The following is a 12,254-nucleotide window of genomic DNA, read 5'->3' as shown; positions in this document are numbered from 1 at the left end:
TGGAAATGTTCAATGCATGTTTACATATTGCTGAATAGTAAGTTTTCAGCATCAAATGATATTGGTCACCCATATCCCAGTTCCTTCTTAAATAACTAATTTCCCATTCTGTGATTGGAAATCTCCAACCCAAGACTGATCATAGAATTATAGAATGGTTACAGCGCAGAAGGAGACCATTCGGCCCATCATATCCATGCCAGCTCTCTACAGGAGCAACTCACCTAGACCCAAATCCCTGCCTTTTTCCCATAGCCCTGCAAATGTTTTCACTTCAGATAATTATCCAATTATTTTTGAAGGCTTTGATTGAATCTGCCTCCACCACATTCCCAGGCAGTGCCTTCCAGATCCGAATCGCTCACTGCGTAAAAAAGTTTTTCCTCATGTCGCTGTTGCTTCTTTTGCCAATCACCTTAAATCGGTATCCTCTGGTTTTTGATCCTTCCTTCTCCCTATCTACTCTGTTCAGACCCCTCATGATTTTGAACACCTCAATAAATCTCTTAATCTTCTCTGCTCCAAGGAGAACAGCCCTAGCTTCTCCAATCTAGCCACATAACTGAAGTCCCTCATCCCTGGAACTATGCTCGTGAATCTTTTCTGCACCCTCTGTAATGCCTTCACATCCTTTCAAAGTTGCGGTGCCCCAAACTGGACACAGTACTCCAGTTGAGGCCGAACAAGTGTTTTATACAGATGTAGCACAACTTCCTCACTTTTGTACTCTATACCTCGATCTATAAAGCCCAGGATCCCATATGCTTTATTAACTGGTTACTCAACCTACCTTGCAACCTTCAATGATTTGTGCTCATATACCCTCAGGTCCCTCTGCTCCTGCACCCCGTTTAGAATTGTACCCTTTTTTATATTGCCTCTCCTCGTTCTCCCTACCAAAATGAATCACTTCATACTTCTCTGCTTTAAATTTCATCTGCCACTTGTCCATCCATTCCACCAACCTATGTTCTTTTGAAGTTTATCACTATCCTCCTCACAGTTCACAATACTTCCAAGTTTTGTGTCATTTGCAAATTTTGAAGTTGTGCCCTGTACACCCAAGTCTAGGTAATTAATAGATATCAGGAAGAGCAGGGGTCCTAACACTGACCCCTGGGGAACTCCACTATACCTTCCTCCGGTCTGAAAAACAACCATTCATCACTTTTCTCTGTTTCCTGTCACTCATTCAATTTTGTATCCATGCTGCTAATGTCCTTTTTATTCCATGAGGTCTGACATTGCTAACAAGCCTGTATGTGTCACTTTATCAAATGCCTTTTGGAAGTCTATGACACCACATCAACCGCATTACCCTCATCAACCCTCTCTGTCAGCTCATCAGAAAACTCAAGCAAGTTAGAAAACACAAACCCACAAACATGCACATACACACGCACACACATGCACACATATCATGTGAATATTTTCAGTGTCCTTGAAGAATTAAATAAAGGTCTCTCTCCTTTTTTGCCAATCAGTAATTCCTTCAAAACCAGTGCTTATGGGGCATTTGCAGCAGGAAATATGGATTCACTGACCCTTCCTGCAGTCCAGTTCAGTGCTGCTGACCATCCTCTGGTGCTCAAGTGCCCATTTTTCATTTGTGAAACGAGTGTCAGCGGTTCCCTAAAAGCATTCTTATGTTAAAAATCACAATAACACACAGCTATTCACTGATAGTGGGTCATCACAAAGCTCTGTCTTGTTCTCCCTTACATTTGTATGTTTACCTAGAAGAGCCAGTGGATAATGCTCAGGAGTGGAACCTTGGTCACAGGCCAAATCTGGTATACCTACTAACACCCTGTCTCAGACCAATTAACTTAACACTGGCAAGGGATTGAAACTGGGCCTTCGGCCTGTGTGGTTCCGTTTCATACAAGGTAGTGCATTTATTAATGGAGTCTTCAGGGCTTTGGTTGGATACAGTATTTAATGGTTTCACGGGGATACAGGGGGAGCAGTGCTAGCACATATCTGTGGAGATTAATAAATCTTAACCACAACCTACATTACAATGAGTAGTTTTAATTTAGCAATGCTGTGCTTTATTTACTGAGATTGGATGATTCATTTCTTAACAGGAGCGGCAGCCCAGGCTGCAAATCAGTGTGGTCTAGACACTGTTTAATCATTATTTTTCAAGTAGGCAAATCAAGTCCTAATTAGTAATAAATACTGTAAGGATTTACTGCTGTTTAGTCTGAGAATCATGGTTTCTCACTCTGGTTAAAGTGAGAGTTGCTTCCTGACACTTTCTCTTGACTAATAGTTTTATTAACTTTCATTAGCGTTTAACGTGAATGATTTCTGTCATGAATGGGCTTATTCATATACTCTGCACAGACAGTACATGCAAGTTCTTCTAACACTCAGCTGTGGATCTGATATACCAGGAGCAAATTTAAATTATTTTTTTCAACTGAAACAAAAACATTGCACCTACGCTAAATTAAAATTAGTTATGAGGAAATAATTTGATGATTACACTTATAAGATGATGAAAACATTTTTAGAACAAAACAATGGTGGCATTTAAAGACACCCACAGGTGGTGGGAGGGAAAGAGGTTGAAGTATGCTTGGGAGTAACTAGTACAGAACAGTCTATACCTGTTAAAATGATAATGAGGCTAACTCAGTAAAATCATAAAAGGCAACAGCAGTGGAAGTCTGGAATGCTTTTTACAATAACATTTCCTTTTAGAGAGAATTTCAGGTTACTGGCTCTCCATATTTCAAATTTCACATTACACATTTGAAACATCTTGAACCTCCTTATCGTAAAAAAAAATGTCCAGTTGGGTTTGTTTTCTTTGGTAATGGAAAGGAGTCACTGCTTGTAAGGGTAAATTTCTGGCTTGCGTGGTTGTTATTGTTTAAACCTTTTGAAGTGTTAGTCACAGCATTTATTGTGTTAAACAGATGGCAGTTATGTTTATTCAGCAGGGTAAAGGCTGAAATAAAATAATTCCCAGGCAGACTGACTGTGCACTTTAGACTGAGTTTTCATGGGAAGTAAAACAAAGCTATAGCTTGAAAGCACTCATTCTGATTCTGGTGTGACTGGAATCCATTCCAGATTTATAAGTCCAGAAGCAAACCTGATCAGTGTCACTGATAGGAATAGTATCACACGCTGAAAGAATTGGGTTCAGGGTTATGCTGAATCAGGCACTGTGAACAGATACTTCCATGTCTGAGGAGCCCCAGTACTGTCACTGCTCCTGAGTGAAAGCAGTTTATATCCTTTCCATTTAAATACATGAGTCACATACATTTTCACTTTCAGAGCCAGGCAAATGTTTTAGGTAATGTGAGAAAATGCCAACATTGCACATCAGCATAGCTGACTCATGAAAATGAGAGATCAGAAAGTGCAACACAATCTTTTATGAGAATCATTATTCAGCATTGTGACCACAAAACAGCTAAAATTGCCAAGTTCAGCTAATCTCCCAGACCTTTTCCTCACCCCCATGCCTAACCCATATACCATATTTCTCTCCACATGGCTAGGTTCTTCTGATGGCTATCTTGTATAAACCTCTTGATGAATATCTTGTAATAAATCACATTCTATAAAGCAATCTCATTTTGTTTGGTATTGTGTTATGCTGTATGTAATGTAATCATGGTGCATTAAGCTTCCTTTACCTCTCTGCAGGCTTTGATAAGCTCAACTGTACCATCTTTCTCCACCACTTCTCTCTTGTCCAGCTCCTTTGAAAATGGTCTTGTTTGGTTCCACTCTTACCTATCCAATTGTAGCCACAGCATTTCTAGCAATAACTTTTCACACTCCTGCGCTGTCAGTCCGGAGTCCCTAAAGGATCCATTGTTGGCCCTCTCCTTCCTCTTCTTCATCTACATATCCCTTGGTGACATCATCTGGAGACCTGGAATCAGCTTGCATGTGTACACTGATGACAGCTCAGCTCTATTTCTCCATCATCTCTCTCAGTCCCTTTGCTGCCTCTTTACTGTCAGATCGCTTGTCAAATATTCAGTCTTGGATGAGCCATAACTTCCGCCAGCTAACAGTGGAAAGACCAAAATCATTATCTTTGGACCCTGACATAAACTTTGGTTCCTCACCATTAACTCCATCCCTCTTCCTAGCCCAGGGGTCAGCAACCATTTTTACACGAAGAGCCTTTTTAAAAAAAAAATTGCCTAAAATAAAAACTATTGAGAGCCACAAGACAAAAATTTGCCATTTCTAAACCAAATGCATGGTAAATTGCCAGGTGTCTCTGGTAGAATTCATAATTTGCATATATAACATAAAATACATGTATTAAATGTATGCATCAATTAAAAAAATTACTATTAAAATAGACCTATCTCTGAATTATCACATATTTTGACATTTTTGCATCTTTTAAAAAAAAATCTTCGTATCTCCAGTGTATGCATATTTAGGTTTGATGCATCAATTTGCATGAATTATGTATAAGCATGTTTGAAAAGAAAATATAAAAATGATGAACCAGATTAATTTAATGGAAAACAGCACTTTTCCACTTTGAATAAAAAGTAATAAATTTACATATAAAACTGAAAATGCTTTTTGTCTTTGTATCTTTTAACAGATGGATTTTTATAACTATTCTGTCAGTAAAGTCATCTTTAAAACAAACTTTAACTTAAGATGCATAGAATAAGACAATTTTTCAGATATTGATTCTTGTGATTTTATAAAAAGCTTCTAATAGCACATTCAGAATACTTTATCATCTCAGTTATATTAGAAACAATAATGGTAGCAACCATAAAATCTGTTCATCGAACCAAAGGCATTATCTATAACCATGGTGTAGTTATACCACTCGAACAGGTCTATATAGAGCACGATGATGTTTTTCGTTAAAATAATCAATTAGGCTTTTATACCCACAATAAAAATGCAGCTCTTACTTTTCTTGACTTAATATTTTTAGGCTTTTTCCATAATGATGTGATCTGAATGGAAAAGGTTGGGAGCTGCGAATGAGATCTTAAAGAGCCGCATGCTGCAGACCCCTGCTCCAGCCAGTGTGTGAGGCTGAACCAGAAGGTGTGCAAAATTGAACATCAGGTTCAATTTTGAGTTGAGCTTCCAACCGTATATCCTCTCTATCACAAATACCACCTACCTCTACACCCATAACACCACCTGCATCCAACCCTCACCCATGCTTTTGCCATTCTCTGAGCTGGCCACCCATCCTCCATGTTCTGTATAATAGTGTAGTGATAATGTTACCTTGCTTAAGCATGTACCCTTACAGTAGTGTACTGCTTATCTTACTGGACTAGTAAACCAGAGAACGCTAGTTCAAATCTCACTATCGCAGTTTGACTTTTGTTTATAACACCTGGAAATAAAAAGTTGGTATCAGTAAAAGTGAAGCTGAAGCTTGTTGTAAAACTCCAACTGGTTCACTAATGTTATTCAGGGAAGGAAATCTGCTTCCCTTACCCAGTCTGGCCTGTATGTGACTCCAGTCCCACACCATTGTGGTTGTCTTGAAGTCTCAGAGACAACTTTAAGCTTGTCTCTCCTGTCATTTCTAACACTAGTCATTTGCAGGATTTATTCTACATGCTTCAAAATCCCATGTAGGCAAAATACTTTGAAAATGATGCATGCATATCTGAACTGAGCAGTCCCTCTACATACCCCCTATAAAATTAGCACTGACAAACTATCTCATTCTATAACAAGAGCTGATAAGGCATTGTGTCCTGCAGTTACTATCTTGTGCCAAAGCACTTCTTGTACTAACAGGTGCCTAGGCATCTTTACTATTGCAACTTTGAAATCTGTAGGTACCTGTGCCTTGTTCAGTGCAACTGGTTTTGGTGAGTGAAGAGGAATTCATGGGATTTAGTGAACTTTTTGGTGACAGAAATATGCCTCACACCCTTTCAGTAGATCTGATTCTTTGAGTTTAGCCACTTCTTATTATACTTTGTGACACAGACCAAAATGAGTCCTATGTGTCACTAGACAATGCTGATGTCTGTGTAGGAAAATGGCAGCATCTCTCCTCCTCTAGCATCCTGACTGTGCTGTTGAAAAACATGTTAACAAAGAAGGGAAAAGTACATCACTACAACCAAGCTCTTTCATACTGTAATGACTGAAAGTGATGCAACCACAACTCTGCAGTAGTTATTGTTCTAATGACGCAAAACCCTTAGTTGTCCTTCAGCTATATTTCGGAAGAATTAATGTTGAATGACTTTAACCGTGTCTCATCAGACTACGTGTATGGTTATTGCAAAGAAACCAGACATTGCGTCTCCATGGGTTACCGACATGAACAAATATTTGAGTGTTGTGTGGACAGTTAACAGCTACATTCTCACTCAAAGAGAAATGGAGAAAGGATGGTTGAAATGATGTGACTTCCACTTCATTAAATGTCTTGTCCAACAGGCAAGACAAAAGCCTCCATCTGATTTAAGTCCAAGTTGAAATATCTATCCTTACCAAGGTGTTAGAATAAAAGAACACTCACCCTCTTAATCCTGAGAGCCCTGCAGTTAAAATGAACACAGTCGAGGCTCTAGGTTTGCAAGGTAATGAATTTAAACTATAGTGAACAATATGGTATGTTGGATTTCTATTTGCATGCATTTCTATGCAAAGGGTAATTAGGTGGAGAAATGGATAGAAATGTGCACTTCAATAAATCCTGTCTTACTTGATTTAAACTGTGGATTTAGAAAACCTCAATAGAACATATTGTTGAAGATTTGTGTTTTGATTGCATACTTTCTCCTGATTCAGCGCAGTTACGTTTTGGCACATTGTCCACTAAGTTTATGCTTTCAGTGTACTGTGGAGTAATTTTGCATTTTTATTTTTGTAAGGTTTCTTTGAAAGTTGTCATGCTGCCTTTTTTGGTGTTGAGTATAATTACTTACAGGAAAACCCTATTTTTAGAAAATTACACAAGATAATTTTAATTACATAAAAATTTAGAAAACCATAAGGCTTTCAGCTATAAGTACAATGACAAATGCATTACTATGTGTTGCATACAGTATTACTGTTTTAACCAGGACCCTCCATTAAAGCAGGACTCTTTAATGTTCTGTGCTGTCCTCTGAGATTTTTTCCATTTTTTTGTTACTAGAATTAGTGTCAAGTTGGTGAAACACCTTTAATAAACATGCTATTTTCCCTCAATGGCTTATGAGGTAAATTAATTGACTGGAACATGAAAGTCACAGGTCCAATCCCTGGCTTGTGCTGAGCGAAGCTGATCTTGCTTGCAGTATCAGTGGGGATGCTACATTTGATATCAGTATCCTTGTGGATGGCGTTACATAACTTGTATGTTGGTAGTACATTTCTTTCAAATAGAATAGAAGAAAATAAATTATAGTAAACCTATCTGGTCAGCAACTGCTTCTTTATGATTGCAACATTTTTGTGAAGATTGGAAATGAACAAAACTGCTCTGATATTAGTTTGTCAATCAATCATTTTATTCAGATTGCATGGGTTACAAACTACCAATGGATTATCTATGATTTTCTGTTATTGTGGAATTCACATGCCTTTGGATATGACAGGAGTTCTGCCTGTCACAAGGATGCTCCACTGACCTCATCTGATTTTTTGTGATCAGGATAACTTGTATTTTTGAGATGGTCTTCTTGGAATGGGAAGGGCGGAGAATAGTTGTAACAGGCTTTGGAGGCTTGCGTAGTGCAGGGTTGCTGGCAGCCTCTGTGATGCTGTTATTTTTTAAACTGAAAATTTTAAAGAAAGGGGTATTCAGTTGACTGCCCTGTAATTTCATAGGCTATATGTGGTTTTCAAATTTAAATGGCTCCTCTCCCACCTATAGTAAAACTGGCTTCAGGGGTGAACAGGTGACCTTTGCATTCTGTGTTGCTATGGTGCAAATGATGGAAGATATGTTGCATGATGTATTTCCGTATTTGCATATTATTACAATATACCTGCCGACTGTAGGGCCAGACATATGTGTCTCCCATCACTTCTGATGTGAAATCCTAAAAGTGCTCAGGAAGCACAGGGAGTCAAATGAGCATCTTCTGAAGAATTTCCCATCTCAGACCAATCAAATTACGACTGGCAGTGATCGGACCACGGGTGGAAAATCTGGACCATTCTGTCTCTGCAATGGGCATAATGCTTTTTTGCGAATAATTAAGAAAAGGGACTTTGGATAATGCAGATCTCTCTTCAAATTGACATTCTGAGAAGAAGATAATCTACCTTATGGATATCGCCATGAACATCATCAGTAATGCTGATATGATAGTTTGATCCTCAATGGAGTGCTTACTATCCGGAGAGTCTCTTCCTGTCATATTTCACTCCTTTTATCCAGCTGATCCTGCCAAAATTGGGATACTATTCTCTCTAGGTGAAGTCTGAGTGCCAATGTAAATTGAGACATTGGCCGAGATTTTACTTTGGGCGGACGGAAGCTGGCCACTGACTGAAAAGTCCCCAGGCTTTAATTGTTCCGAGGTAGGACTTCCACCCACTAGATGGACGAAGTCCCGCCTCATTGAGCTGCCGGCTAATCAGCGGGCCGGCAGCTCTTAGTCCCAGCAGCGTCACTGGGAGTGGTGGCCACTGCTGGGTCTGCAGCCCAGTCGACCTCAGAGGAAGACATGGAGTCAGGAATTAAGGTAAGTTTTGGTTGCCTTGCCAGGGGTAATCGGTCGGGCCCCGGCGAGGCAAGGGTGGTCGGATGGGGGGAATGGGGGGGGGGCGACGTTGGGTGTTGGGGGTGGTTGGGGTAGCGGGGAAGGCCCTCCATCGGCCACCCTATGCCTGATCATCAGGGTCCCCCCCACCCTGGGACGATCGGTAGCTGCCTAGTATTTCCAGGCGGCTTCTCTGGGTCCTCGTCCGCCCGCTTGTCACGCGTAAAATCCGTGTGGAAGTGAGCAAAGGCCCTTAAGTAGCCATTAAGTGTCCACCTAAGGGCCTTGATTGGCCTGGGGCGGGCTGTTTTTTGCACCCGCTGCCCTACGTAAAGTGGTGGTGGAGGAGGGATCGACTCTGGAAGGCATCCCAGAGCCTCCCGCTCCATTTTACGCTACCCAACCCCCCTCCCTCACCCCCACCACCGTCCTGCTCGCTGGGGTGGCATGAAATTCCAGCCATTGGATTTAAACTTGAGTCTCTCAGTTCAGATAGCTCTGCTTGCACATTACAGCAACTGAGCAGGTCTACTGGGAACCATTCTACATACAAATGCCATGGCAGCTCATGAGACTGTGGTCATGTGAGTGCAGTACTGTATACTTGGTACATCTGATAGTGCTATAAGCTGTGCCCACAATTCAAATATTCCAACCAGTCTACAGTTAGACATTAAAGTCATCAGGAGCAAAGTGATCCTCTATTGTCCATTGGTTTGATTCTTTGTGAAAAAAACTCCCAACAGTCTTTAGAAAGAAATCTAGATTATCTTTGTTGTTATTGTGTAAAAGGCTATTTGTTTTCCTCCGGGCAACATTTTTTTAACCCAAAAACTTTCATTACCATCGGACAGTATCTGGAAAAAAATCTCAAGTTGGGTGTGCATGATATGAGTGAGGCTGTAAAAAAAGATGATAATTTTGTGCTTCCTTTGGAAATAGTTCCCTCTCATTTCGTGCAAAATCTGCCAGAATTACTACATAGTTTGTGCAGCTTCTGCAAGATGTGAAAGGCTGGGAATTGGGGGGTAGCAGTTTATACCAGCCTGTGAGGTGACTCGCTCTTGATAGGTCATTGGGAGGAAGCCAATCCTTAGCAGCATCTTACTCTCTGGGTTTACAAGCTGTCACTGCTGCTGAATGTTTTGTCTTGTGACATTTTGCCAAAGCTCTGTCATAAAATCTCACAATCCAAAAAGGAAAGTACCAATGGGAAATGTCAATCCTCTACCAAGGTTACAATCTGGCTCTGACATCACAGTTGATGTGCACCGACCTTGCCAGTAACTATTTAAAAATAAAGTGAATCATTTTTGGAAAAATGTTTTTCGAAAGAATATGTTGTTGAGGGAGGTCTTTGATATGGGATTCTGATTAGAGAGAGGGAGAGCTGCAAATAAACAAAGCACAAATTTCCATATATGCAGTCAGAGAGCATTATCAATCAGGTCGGCTTCAGTGACCTATGGTGAGGGAATTTTTTTTTTTAAGTGCTCCAAATGTCATTTAATTTCCTCCTGTATCCAGTTAATACTCAAGGCTCCCTGTGTGTGAAATCTCAGATGGTAATTGGCGTCATACCAGTCTGTAGTACAATTTGTCAGTGAGCACACTGCGGGAGGATGCCACGACCTGCACCCTCCCGAAGAGGTTGTTTCAGCTCGGTGACAGTTAGAAAATTAGCTTAAATGCAACAACATCGCTTTCAATGAAAAGGTTTTGATGAAACATAGTGTCTTGTAAATATCACCTGAGCGCAATTGGTAACTTAGGCTGCATATATGTAGGCATTTATCAGACTAAAAATGATATAAACTAGAAATTATTATCTGTGGTGTTATCATTAGAATACCTAAAATATATTTAGCTTCTCACCCCACTATGTTAAAGGAGAATTTAACCTATTGGATTAATGCCTCAGCTAAAATTGCAGAGAGGGGAACATGGGGCTGAATTTTATCAGAGTGCTGAACTCCGGGGTGGCGAGCTGTGAAGTTTGTGGCCTTCTGACACGTAAGTGCCACCGCAGAGCCCGCGAGATGTTATGCGGAGGGGCTCATTTAAATGGAAGGGGTGCAGCGGCCGCCCTCTCTACGTCAACGGCATCCTGTGCCACCACGCAGGCATTGGCGCCATTTTATAAGGCTTCAAGCCCTTCAGGTACTGTCAAACTTTTAAAGGCGCTGGCTGCCAGAAATTACAGATAAAATCTCACAAAAACTTTCCAACCCCCCCAACTGAGTTTATTAATTAATAAAATAATCCATCTCCAAGGAAAACCAATTTGTAAAATTGTGAACTATCACCCCCCTAACTTCAGTATCTTTGACCCTCAACCCCTTCCCACCATTCCCACACCCAATAGGAATAGTTTTGGCTGCTCCCCCAACCCCACCCTGATAATTTTATTCCTCCCCCCTGCCCACCAGTGTCTCGCCTCGGAAGGCACGTGAGTTGCGGCCGATTGGCCGTAAAATTGGTGTGGGATAGCCACAGTCGGCAGGTAGGTTCGTTTGAATTTTAATTATCCTCATTTAAATATTTCAGTGAAGGCCCCACCACTTGGTGATGGGGGGGGGGGGGGGCGCACTGATGCCTCGCCGCCGCCGCCAATGTCCGGCAGGGCCTTCTCGGCATTGTGGGTCATGGTGGGCTGCTCCCTCTAGCATTTTATGGGCCTCCCACCACGACACATGGCGCCGAGGGGCTGGTAAAATTCAGCCCATGGTAATAGCGTGTTAGCATTTATTACGATAACATCGCTGACTGTAATTTTTATCCTTATGTCTTGATTTGCTTAATTGTATTTTGCTAATATAGAAGTGCTACCTTTTAATTTTTTCCTTCTTTTGAGGTATAAACTCAGGCCGAGATTTTGTCTTAGCGACAGGGGTCTTGACCACTGGCAAAAGCGTCGGTGATGGCTCCATGTCGCCTCCTCTGGCAAAGACCTGCCAAATCAAGTGCCAATTAGGCACTTAAATGAACAGCGGCGAGCCTTTCCCAGGATCAAGGACCCTGGCGATGGAAGTCCCGCCTGCTGAGATCTGCTGGCCAATCAGAGGCTGGCAGCTCTTTAACTGAGCAGCGCCACCGAAGAGGTGGTAGCTGCTGGTGGTGGAGCACTCACCCGTGGTCCTGGACCCAGGCCACAGGATAGTCAGAGCGGGAGGGGTTTCTTGGGGTGGGGGTGACCGTGGAGAGGTGGGGGTGTAGTGGGGGTCAGCAGCAAGGGCATGGGGTGGCTCTCAATGGGCTCCTGATGCTGGGTCCCTCATTCAGGCACTAAGTACCTTTTAACAAGGACCCTCAAACCCCACCCCCTGAACTGGCAAGCAACCCACACAGGTTTGCTTGCTGACATGCCTGCCCCTCGCTGGGTTAATTCTGGCAGTGGTGGGATGAGGCCCTTAATTGGGCATTAATTGCCTATTTAAGGACCTCAATTGGCAGCAGGGCAGTACAGCTATTTTGCGGCCTTCCCACCCCAGACTTAACTTAGGTGGAGGCTGGAAGGTGATGGGGTTTCCCCATCTGCCCCCCCCCCCCACATCATAGAGGGAC

The 12,254-nt window shown here is 41.8% G+C and overlaps 1 protein-coding gene across 2 annotated transcripts in view; it reads left to right on the top strand.

Annotated features, from left to right (window-relative positions):
• Window positions 1-12,254, top strand: part of efna5b (ephrin-A5b) — a 245,349-nt gene that overhangs the window by 162,743 nt on the left and 70,352 nt on the right. The window lies entirely within an intron of this gene.

This window comes from Heterodontus francisci, chromosome 4 (assembly GCF_036365525.1).
Source record: "Heterodontus francisci isolate sHetFra1 chromosome 4, sHetFra1.hap1, whole genome shotgun sequence".
Taxonomy (NCBI): Eukaryota; Metazoa; Chordata; class Chondrichthyes; order Heterodontiformes; family Heterodontidae; genus Heterodontus; species Heterodontus francisci.
This window is presented reverse-complemented; position numbering and strand designations above follow the sequence as displayed.